The sequence below is a fragment of the Ochotona curzoniae genome, unplaced genomic scaffold, assembly GCF_017591425.1.
Source record: "Ochotona curzoniae isolate NIBS_2020 unplaced genomic scaffold, NIBS_Ocur_1.0 scaffold_3223, whole genome shotgun sequence".
Classification (NCBI taxonomy): Eukaryota; Metazoa; Chordata; class Mammalia; order Lagomorpha; family Ochotonidae; genus Ochotona; species Ochotona curzoniae.
Window position 1 is genome coordinate 11,054,926 of NW_024467108.1, and position 11,960 is coordinate 11,066,885.

Consider the following 11,960-nt stretch of genomic DNA (forward strand, 5'->3'; position numbering starts at 1 on the left):
TGAAATGCCTGGCTTCCGGCTTTTACCCGGCCAAGTCTCATCTATAACAGACATCTAGGAAATGAGCCAGTGGGTGAAAGAACTCTTTCAAATAAATAAATGTATAAACCATATTTTAAAAAAATAACAATCAGTATCAGTGCAGCCTCCCAAAAGTGTTTTACCATGCTCATCCTCTTCCTCATAATGCTATGGTTTCGAAACATTCAGGAGTTGGACAAAGGTTTTGAAAGTGTGATAAATATTTGTGAAATCTAGCTGAATAAAAAGAACAAAGTGACTTTGAGCCCAGCACAACGGCTCAGTTGGCTAAATGCTCGCCCTGGCAGTGCTGGGATCCCATGTGGATGCCAGTTCAAGTCCTGGCTGCTCTACTTCCATCTGACTCCCTGCTTGGGTCTGGGAGGGCAGTGGAGGATGGCCGGGTGCTTGGCATCCTACACCCATCAGGGAGACCTGGAAGAAGCTCCTGGCTCCTGGGTTCAGATCTGCTCAGCTCTGGCCATTGTGACTATTTGGGGAATGAACCAAAAGGTGTAAGATATTTCTCTCTGTCTTAAATAGAACACCAGCAAACTAAATCCAAAACACACATTATCACAGATTGCATTTATGTAAGAAATCCAACATTAATTTAATATTTTAAAAAGTGGATGATTTAATTTGTACCTTACTGATTAAAGGGTTAAAAAACATAACTTCAATACATGTAGAAAAAATTTGATGAAACTCAGCACCCATTCATAAAGATAAAACATTTGGCAAATTACTGATAGAAGACAATGTCTTAAAGTGATAAAAATGTCAGCAAATGGATCCGGCGCAGTAGCCTAGTGGCGTAAGTCCTCACCTTGCAGGCACCAGGATCCCATATGGGAGCCAGACCTGCTTCTGAAGAGTTCCCTGACTGTGGCCTGGGAAAGCAGTTAAGGATGGTCCAAGACCTTGGGACCCTGCACCCGCATGGGAGACCAATAATAAACTCCTGGCTCCTGGCTTTGGATCAGCTCAGCTCCGGCTATTGTGGCTATTTGGGGAATGAAGCAGCAGATGGTACATTTTTCTTTCTCTCTGTAAATCTGACTGTCCAATGAAGATAAAATAAATCTTTTTTAAAAATGTCTGCAAATGTCACTACACCATGTAAAAGCCAGGAACCTAGAATTACACCCTGGCTTCCCTTTATGGCTGTCCGGGACCCACGTACTTGGATCGTCTTATGCTGCTTCCCCAGGCACACTAGCAGGGAACTGGACCAGAACTGGAGTTTCTGGCTTCATCATGACCCAACCCTGGTCATTGTAGGCATTTAAGGAGTGAACCAGAAAATGGAAGATTTCTCTTTCTCTTTCTCTTCCCACCCCACCGTGTGTGTAAATTTTTTTTAAAGAAACATTTTTCTATAGTTTATTATGAAGATTTGTTGAGGTCACAATATTATGTGTGTGGCCCTTACTGAATCCCCTTCTCATGAAAATGCTGTCTTGGGCCTGGCACGGTAGCCTAGCAGCTAAAGTCCTTGCCTTGCACATGCTGGGATCCCATATGGGCGCTGCTTCTAATCCTGGTAACCACACTTCCCATCCAGCTCCCTGCCTGTGTCCTAGGAAAGCAGTCGAAGACAACCCAAAGCCTTGGAACCCTGCACCTGTGTGGGAGACCCAGAAGAGGCTCCAGGTTCCTGGCTTTGGATTGGCTCAGCTTCAGCCATTGCGGCCACTTGAGGAGTGAATCAATGGACAGAAGATCTTCCTCTCTGTCCCTCCTCCTCTCGGTGTGTCTGACTTTGCAATAAAAATAAATAAACCGTTTTTAAAAAAATGCTGTGTCTTTGCCTCAACCACTTCTCCACTCAATGTCACACTGTTCTCTCTTTTACAGTTTCTTTTCTTCCTTTCTACCTTAATTTACATTAAAACCTACTCTCATACTCATAATAATGATAGTAAATGGAGAAGTGGGTGTGATGCACAGCGCACTCTCCCGTAACTAGGAAGCCATTCACCCACTCTTCTTCCCACACAGACATTAGTGTTGCAAACACAAACCACCAACTCTCCATGGATAGCCATCCTTCAGTGCCCACATCACTCATTCCTGGCTTGTTATAACTTCTCCATCAGGAGGAGTGTGTTTCATGCAAGATACTACTTTCACATTTTTTGTATTTTTAACAAAAGATTTATTGATATATTTCCGAGGCAGAGTGACAGAGAAAAGCAGAGAGAGAGAAAAATCTTCATCTGTTGAATCACTCCTCAAGTGGCCACAGCAGTGGGGTTGGGCCAGACAAAACCAAGAGCCTAGAACTTCACCCAGGTCTCCTAAATGGATGGTAGGAACCCAAGCACTTGGACCATCATCTGCTGCTTATCAGGTGCATTAGCAGAGAGCTGGATTAGAAGAATAGAAACCAGGACTCAAGTCGACACTCCAATATGGGAACCATCATCAGGCATGGTGGCTTAATCCACAACGCCACAACATCAAGCTACATACTTGCTATTTATTCCCCAGTAACTGATCAAATCATCCAAAGGAAAAAATGGTCTTTGTAAGCAAGCAGACTCCAAAGCAATGCTGAGTATTTCATTCTTGAGTCTTCGATGCAAAGGACAAAAGTCCTTTGTCATCTGCAGAGTGTTGACTTTGGGTCCTTGTGTGTATTTGAAAACTGCTGTATGCAGTGAGAAGTTTATTTACTTAATCCTTTCTTCATGTATTAATTCAACAGACATTTATGCAATAATAATTGTATGCCTGATCTGTGCTAGATCTTGGAGATGCATCAGTGAGAAAAGACTGATGAAACTCGAGACAAGACAGACAGCAAGATCTGAGTTTGAGCAGTGGTTGGCATGTTTTAGAGAAGTGAAAGGGGTAGGAAATGAGAACGAAGAGGCTGGTAAAAGGCGTGAAAGCAGGGTTTTTTCAGCCAGGCCTTCAGATTTTACTATAATCACGATGTATTCAACATTCAACAAGTGCTGAGTGGTTAAGTGCTCCAGCCACTGTTCTAAAAACAGAACATGCAGAAGTAACAAACAAACAAACAAAAACCAAAATACAAACTCTTCCTCTTAAGAGGAAGAGTTCCAGTGACAGGACTGGGCCATAAAGAAAATTAATAAGTAAAATACATACTTTTTTGAAGATTCTACGGAGAATAAGCTAGATCATGAAAAGCGGATAAGAACTACAGAGTTGCTAAGTTTAAATGAAAGGGGCTAGTGCTGTGGCATAGTGCTGACATCTCAAATGGGCACCAGTTTGAGTCCCAGCTGCTCCACTTTCAATCTAACTCCCTGCTAAGGCACCTGAGAAAACAACTGGAGGCCCAAGCCCAATTTCTTAGACGACTGCACTCATGTGGGAAACCTGGAAGAAACTCTCACTTAAAAAAAAATTTTTTTTAATTTATTTTTATCGGAAAGGCAGATTTACAGACAGAAGGATTCAAAGAAAGATCTTTCATCTGCTGGCTCACCTCCCAAGTGGCCAGAGCTGAGCTAATCCAGCCTAAGAGCCTGAAGCCTCTTCCGGGTCTCCCACACGGGTACAGGGTCCCAAGGCTTTGGGCCGTCCTCGACTGCTTTCCCAAGCCACAAGAGGGAGCTGGATGGGAAGTGGAGCTGCAGGGACATAACAGCACCTAAATGGGATGGCAGTGCATGCAAGTTGAGGATTTAACCACTGAGCCATCATGCTGGGCACAGAACAGTTTTCTTTCTTGTTTTTCTTATCTTATTATATTTTATTTTTGATTTTTTTTTACATAGTTGACAAAAATGCAGTTCTATAAAGAACACCGAATATAGACGGTGTAGAGTGTCTAGAAATAGGGAACAGTGGTTGGAACAAATGTTTCCAATTCTCCTGCTCTTATTAGGACAGTTTTAAATTAAAAATTCTAATTCTTTTTTTTAAAGATTTATTTATTTTTATTGCAAAGTCAGATACACAGAGAGGAGGAGAGACAGAGAGGAAGATCTTCCATCCGATGATTCACTCTCCAAGCAGCTGCAATGGCCAGTGTTGCGCCGATCCGAAGCTAGGAACCAGGAATCTCTTCCAGGTCTCCCATGCAAGTGCAGGGTCCTAAAGCATTGGGCTGTCCTTGACTGCTTTTCCCAGGCCACAAGGAGGGAGCTGGATGGGAAGCGGAACTGCCGGGATTGGAACTGGTGCCCATATGGGATCCCAGCGTGTTCAAGATAAGGACTTTATCTGCTAGGCCACTGCGCCGGGCCCGAAAATTCTAATTCTAATGCTGAGACTTTCTATCCAGAGACTGCCTTTCTTTTTTTGGGGGGGGCGACTCAAAGTTATGAATTTTCTTCTTTTTTTTTAATAAAATTTTATTTTAACATTCTTTACATAGTTAATTAGGGTAAGAAGGTTCAAGGGCTACAGGAAAGTGGATAAGACTAGTATGTTTTCCATATTGTTACCTTCATGTTTAAAGGAGGGTATTAAGGGAGAAGGCCCACCCAATTTCCCACCCTCACCAGGTCCCGGATATAGGGCATGCTCTGAGTTTCTTGCTCAAGTGGTTTTGATATTGCAACAGTTATGAATCGCTGTCAATCTTGCCACTCCAAGCACTATGTGGTCTTTGAAAAATCCACTGATTGACATAGTCCACCATAGCGGAGATGGTTGGTTGACCTGTTCCGTCTTCTCTCTTCATCAGGGTTCTGAGTCCAGCATTTAATTAGGAAGATCTCCAAAGAAACTTCTTGTATGTGTTAACAAGTACAGGGCCTGGCACCGTCCATTGCTCCAATCAGCTGGTGGTTGCAATTGCTGGGTTGGTTCTGTTCTCACTCCAACTTCCACTGGAACCAATGGGTGTTGCAGTCCAGCCTGGTTCTGCCCCGCACATACTTGGCCCTCACATAAACCAGCGGGAGCTGCAGCCTAGTTGGAGCGACCCACAATAACCCCCACCAGGCCCATCCCCTACCCTGGTTTGCCAGTAAGTGTAGCAGTAATACAGTCTGTCCCACACCCCATTCCACTCCGGCCGCTATCTTAGTTTTATGTCCTCCCGTGGAAGTGGTAACCCAAGAGGGATGAGCCCACTATTTCCCTCCCAGGCCTCTCCCACTCCCAGATTCCAGTTGATGCTGTGTCTAAGCCCAAACAACCCTCGCCCACTTTAATTTTGTTTGCACCAGTAGGAATAATCCGCCCAGCCCGGCTTTTCCCTGAGGCACACAGGTGTGGTAGCTCTGCCTAGTCTGGTCTGCCCTCATCCCAGCTCAAGCTCTCCTGCGGAAGTAGCTGTCCTGCAAAGGAACCCTCCCTTATTCCCCTGCCAGCTCTGCCCACTTCCTTTCTTAATCTCAGGCTGGTTGGGCGCTGCGGTCTTTTCCGGTACAGGCAACCTCACCTCGGCATTCCATATTGTGCACTAGTCTTTGTTGCGATCGGACCTGGGTCAACCCACACTGGTGCCTGGATTTGCCAATGGATGACATGGACACTTCAGCCTGGTCTTGCCCCCACGTCTGCCAATTGTATGCCAGTGGGTAGCTTTCCATGGCCTTTTCTGGGCTGTTATCTATCATGTTGCTTGCGCTTACCTGCCGGGTCTGTGTCCTGCCAGAGGAGTTGCCCGGGCTCCTCCATCAGAACCTCTCCCAATGCCAGGTTTCACACTTACCAGTGGGTCCATGAGCCAACCCTACTCAGTCCACCTCCTGTCATAGCAGGAACTGTGGCTTTTCCTGACTGGCCTTCCACCCAATCTGGTTCTTGCTGTTGGATGTTCCAGCCCAGCCATGGTTTGTCCATACCCATGTATGGCTCACACATGGCTCAGTAAGGGTTTGAGACCTTGCCTAGTCCATCGCACATCTGCCCTGGTCCTCCAGAACTCCAGGGGGAGTCGGGGTCCGGCCCGATTCGGTGCATCCAATCCCAGTCCACACTTTTGCCAAGGGAGACTACAACTGTTTCCAGATCAGAACGCAGCCCCCCTTCCAGGCCACGTGTCTCTTGTTGGGAACCTCAGCCCAGCTAGGGTTGTCCCCTTTGCTCCCCAACCGGGTCTGTTCCCAGCCATAGATCACTTGCCTACCAATGGATGCTCTGACTCAGCTTGGCTCAGCCCCTCCCCTGTCCCGAACGCTGCCTTAGACACTATGGCTTAGCGTCCCTAGCTCCCGCAGACCAGTAGGTACAAGATCCTAGCTCGGCATGACCTCTGCTCCCTCCTGGTTTCTAGTTTTACTTGTGGGCTAAGGTTTGCTCAGTTTTGCCTGATCTACTCTGTTCCATTACCTGTTGACACATTAGCCAGCTGTTGGAGCTACTTTTGCAGGACAAGTCCCAAGCCATAGCTTCTGCATGGACTGGTATTTGGTGCTCAGCATTATTAGTGATTTCAAGTTTTGCAAAGGAAGAGTTACTGCCTGTTTCAGGTCCAAGAAGCACAATGGGTTCAACCTGGAGCTAATTAAGCAGCAACTCAAAGAACCAGATCCCCAGAGCTCCCCAGCCGGGTGGCCAGCAGGCAGAGCCTGGGAGCAAATGGCGCAAGGGCCGCCCAGGGAAAACAGCTCACCATGTGCACATGGCGGCTGTCCGGGATCCAGGCATGAGTCGCCTCGTCCTGAGACCCACCAGCAGCCAGGAGGCTGCTGGAGGTTTAAATAACCCAGGCCCAAGGTCGCGCCCCTCCCAAATCCCATTCACCGCCCCATGAAGGCGGCAGGTGGGTCCCGGACCTGCCCAGTCCCGGAGGCCTCCCCCCTCGGTCTACTCACCAAACACATAATCAATTACTTACTATACTCTCACTCTTGGGTTACCTTCAAATTTTTTAGCTACTGCCAGGCAGAGAACTTATTAACTCCCATAGCAGCTTACTCTAATTTTTTTCAGTCTTTGTCCAGTACAGTGAACTGTGGACTATGCTGGTTCACTCCCCAATGGCCATAATGGCCGAGACTAGGCCAGGCCAAAGACAGCAGCCTGGAACTGCATCTGGACCTCCCACGTGGGTGGCAGACTTGGTCCATCTTCTCTTGCTTTCTCAGGCATACTAACAGAAATGGACATGGAGCAGCCAGGAATCCTGCAGGAGCCCATTATGAATGCTGGCTTTAATGTGTGTTTCACATCACAATGCTGGTCTCCATAGTCAGACTTTCTGTTCATATTTTTCAATTTTGGCTTAGGGTTTACATTTTTTTTTAACTAAGTATTTTAAACTCTCTTCTTTAAGCACTTAGTCTAGTTAACTTTGGGAACAAAATACAAGATACTCACCTTACCAAGCTCAACAAGTAATAGCTAATTAGTGTGCTAGGGAGACACTTCTCCACAGAAAAGTCTGATAATAAAGAAAAACGTAGAAATACTCCAGTAAGTTGATGAGTGTTAACAGGGAAAATATGATTTTTCTAAGATAGGCAGTGATAAAGAGTCTACTCTTACAGATAGAATTGTAATATCATGTTTTTGTTTTTAACAGTCCACTTCTCTAAGTAGTTATACTAATTATGCATTCACAACCCCTGTTCTATTTAGCAGTTAATATTATTTAACGAAGATGTTATCTTTTTGGTGAGGCATTTTGTGTAGCATTTGAATATGACAATATTTACAATGTCAAAGCCTTAATGCAATTTGATGTTTTTCCAGATGAATCGCAGAGAAATGGCAAGGATTAGGAGGATGGCATGGGACAAAGAGATGAGTGGTATTTTTCTGTCAGGAGGGTCCCCTCATCAATTCAGAATGAAGACAGCTGTTAATTATACTGGGCTCCTCTGAGTATTATCATGTTTCAACCAACTGATAATGTGCTGGCTCAGGGAGTAACGTCTTGTGCTCTGACAGTGTTATGGGCAGTTTGCTTCCTTGCCTGATGAGAGCTCACTTTTTCCTCTCTAACTGTGTTCTTCAAGCCTAAGTAACTTGGACACATGTAAAGTCTATTGATTTTGCATTCATAAAAGTCAGATCTCAAATTCTGATGTGAATTCCTTGTGCAAAATCCAATCTTTTTATATCATATGTTTTGGAATTGTTTTATTTTTTTAAATATTTATTTATTTTATTGGAAAGGCAGAGATATACTGAAAGGAAAAGAGACAGAGAGGAAGATCTTCCGTCCAATGATTCACTCCCCAAGTGGCCACAACAACGGCCTGTGCTGTGCCAATCCAAAGCCAGGAGCCAGGAACTTTCTTCCGGGTCTCCCACATGAGTGCCGGCTCCCAAGGCTTTGAGCTGTCCTCTACTGCTTTTCCAGGCCACAGGCAGGGAGCTGGATGAGAAGTGAAGCTGCTAGGATTAGAGCTGGCGCCCATATGGGTTCCTGGCGTGTTCGAGGTGAGGACCTTAATCATTATGCTATTGTGCTGGGCCCTGGAATTGTTTTAATTTTACTGTAATATTATACAGTACAAGAGCTTCCCTAATAAGGTTGCTGTGAAATTTGATAAATACGTTGTGTGTGTGCTTTTTTTGATTCAGCCAGTTTTTTATACGAGTTTCAAAAAGCTCACGAAAAACAGAATTAAATCAGAATGTGAATTTTCCATGAACTTTTCTTAAATATATATGTGTAAGGTAGGGTGACAGAGAAAGTGGAAGAGACAGAAAGATTTTTGATCTGTTGGTTTCACTCCCCAGTTAACCTCAACAGTCAAAGCTGGATCAGGCCGAAACTAGGAACAAGTAACTCCACTTAGTTCCTCCACCTGAGTGGCAGGCATACAAGTATTTGGACCATCATCCACAAAGATCTTTCTCTTTGTCTCTCCTCTCTATAAATCTGCCTTTCCAATAAAAATACATAAATCTTTAAATGAATCAATTTGAGAACCATTTTGGGGATTGGTTTGTTTTTTGGTTTTATTTTTCTTCTTGTCTCTGTGACAGAACAAATGTGTAGGAAAGAAGCCCAAAGATTTAGAAGTGAAGACACAATCCAGCATCCCTTTCAAAGGTAAGAACAATAGGGGCAGGTGTTGGCACAGTGGGTTAAGATGCTTCTTGGGGTGGCTGCATTCTATTTCAGAGTGCTTGGATACATGCGCCAGTTCTGCCTCTGATTCGGCTTCTTGCTGAAATGTGCCATGGCAGGCAGTTGGTGAAAGCTCAGTTATCATTCCCCTCCCATACGGCAAACCTGGACAGATTGTCAGTATCCTGACTTGGGCTTGGGCCAGTACTGGCTATTGCAAACATTTGCGGGGTGAAAGAGTAGATGAAAGATCTCTCTGTCTCTTCATCTTTCAAATAAAATTTAAATAAATGAACAAAAATATTTTTTCAAAAGGGATAGAAACAATAACATAGAAATAATGGAAATGAAGATCTATAATGGTGGCTTTAAAGTCAGACAATCCCAGGCTAGAATACTAGTGTTCTGGGCAAAATTATTTACTAGTATGTGTGGTAGAGCAATTCATACAAAATCACACAATACTATGCACACACACACACACACACACACACAAACAATTTTAATGAAGATGAAATTGATGGTCATTGTATATACTACTTATTGCAATTACGCCCAGTACATAGAATGTATTCAACAAACAGCAGTTCTTGTTAACATAGAAAGAACAATAAGAGTTAGAAGCCAAACCCCTTGACAGTAAATTTCATATCCCAGGGTTCCTAGATGGTCCCTGGAGGCATGATTTTATTTATATGTTTGCAACAAATTGCCTAGAAGACTAGCATCTGTGATTTGGTTGGGGGCTGGGGAGATAAGATTCAGAATTAGAAGATGCTGAACCCCAAGTCCTCACTCCATGTTTCTAGGCAGAACAAACTTGGACTAATTACCTATTAGCTCAGAGACTTGATTTCTCCATCTGAAAATAATTCGTAGGATTTTCCTGAGTGACAAGAGATTATTTGCAATATAGCTCTTTAGAAATCTTGATGAACCCTTAAAAACCCTGGTGAGTCTTTTTTGTCTCTGGCCCTGTAACAGTCATGCGCAAGAGTGGTGCCAAGTTTTCCATCTGAGGGGCTGACCAGGTTTTACCACCTCACAGCCACATGTCTGTCAGATGCCAGGCTATTGACATTCCATTTTAGAAAAGGACATTAAGGAGAGATCTGACACAAGGAAGTTCTGGGTCCTGGCTTTGTCCACCAGAGAATCTCTCACCCTGATCAGATAAACTCAACCTGTTCTCTCAACTTTCCTACAGAGGGAAGAAAGATTCTTACAAGGGATCTAGGAACTGATGGGGAAAGGGGATCTGGAGGAAGAATGTTCTTGTTCAGCACTTTCTTTTCAGAGGGTATTCCTATGAAAATATATTTTTTAAAATCTCATGCCGATGTGTTTAATTGGCGCTATTTCATGAGATCTTATAGTAGCAGTGCAGGGTCACGCCAGGGCTGTAGAATGACTCAAGGCTTGGCTCAAACCCTCCATTCTGTAATTAATGTGTGACCCTCAGTTGATCACTACTTCCTTTGAACTTTGGCTGCTTCCTGAAGCTATGTAGGCATGAATACAGGGAGACATTTCTTCCTAGCTCAGCCAGTGGTTCTTAGAAGCCACATTTTCAGTTCCCAATTAGATTCCATTTTGAATTGGTCTTCAAGTTTTTTTGTCTGAGTTCATCCTAGTCTCTCCTATTTTTGTGAGCTGCAACACTATCATTCTCATCTGAGAATTTATTGCCAAGAATTTGGTACCTGAACACAACACAAAATATGTTTGCAATGCATGTTTGTTGAATAACTCACTAGAGGTATTAATTTAAAATTACTCTAAGTTCCTTAAGTGAAACGCCTGAGGCACCCAGGACAGAGGACAGCAGGTGCTGGAGAAACACAACTTGATAAATTCATCTGTCCTGTACGCGCCACCTCTTTCTCCTGCTTGACTGTCATTTTCTCTTTTGTGGGAAGTTGAAATATTTTGCTTTGTTTTCCATTTCCGCAATGCCCCTAGTTGCTAGCCCAAGTTACCGTATTTTGAAATCTCCCTTTGTGGATAGGATTTCAGATTTAGCACATTTTTGGCATAAGTATATCTTGTACAACATGTGGATAATATTTATACCAAATTGTTTAATTGTTTATCTGAAACTCAAGTGTAACTGAGTGTGTTTTACTTGACAATTGTACTTACCAGGGTCTCAATCAGTGTACTGACACCAATATGGAGGTTGTTATTTCCCCAAATTACACCTCTCAGGCTCTGTGCTTACTAATTAGCTAGCTGCCAGAAGACAGAAAGCTGCTTTATCTTTCTTCAAGCATCACCAGAATCATGTAGTGAGCAAGGGAGAAACAAATCCCTCGATTGCCTACTTGATCTCAGATTTCCTGCATAGGACCAGCCGGCTGCCTTCTTATCTTTCACTTGAGGGAAGAAGGCTTGGGGATAATCCGCCAGTACCCAGCAGTTGCAACATTTCAAACACTGAGCTTAAGGTTTCTGCTTTATGTGCCCCTCCCCAAACCAGTTTATCCTTTCCATCTCCTGACTGCTTTCATTAAAGCACTTCCGGCTCCAAACATTGAGGAAATCTTCTCCTTTTGTATGCCTTTTAGTTTGCAAAGCTACAAAGTCCTCAGTTTGTTTTTGTTAGAGTTATTTATTTTTGTTGTTTTCCCTACAGAAACATGTCTTGGGCCTGGTTCTTCCATTCCTGTTCCCTTGCCAGCCCTGCCAATTGAATATGTCATCAGCTGGGGCCTTGCTTGCAGCATCAGTATCCCAGCTCTCCTGAGATTTGTGCAACTCCTGGAAGTCGTATCCTTGAACAGCATCCTTTTCCCATCTGAGCTTGCACTCCGGGGGAAGCTGGTACGACTATTTTCTGTTAAACAAAACAATAGTATCTTCCAGCACCCGATGTTCAAGGTTCCAAAGCCTATCTATTTTATTCTTCCCATCTGCCTTGCATAGAAGCAGTTTGACAGCCATTTGCCAGCCTGGTGCTCCTCCACCCTTCTGGCTG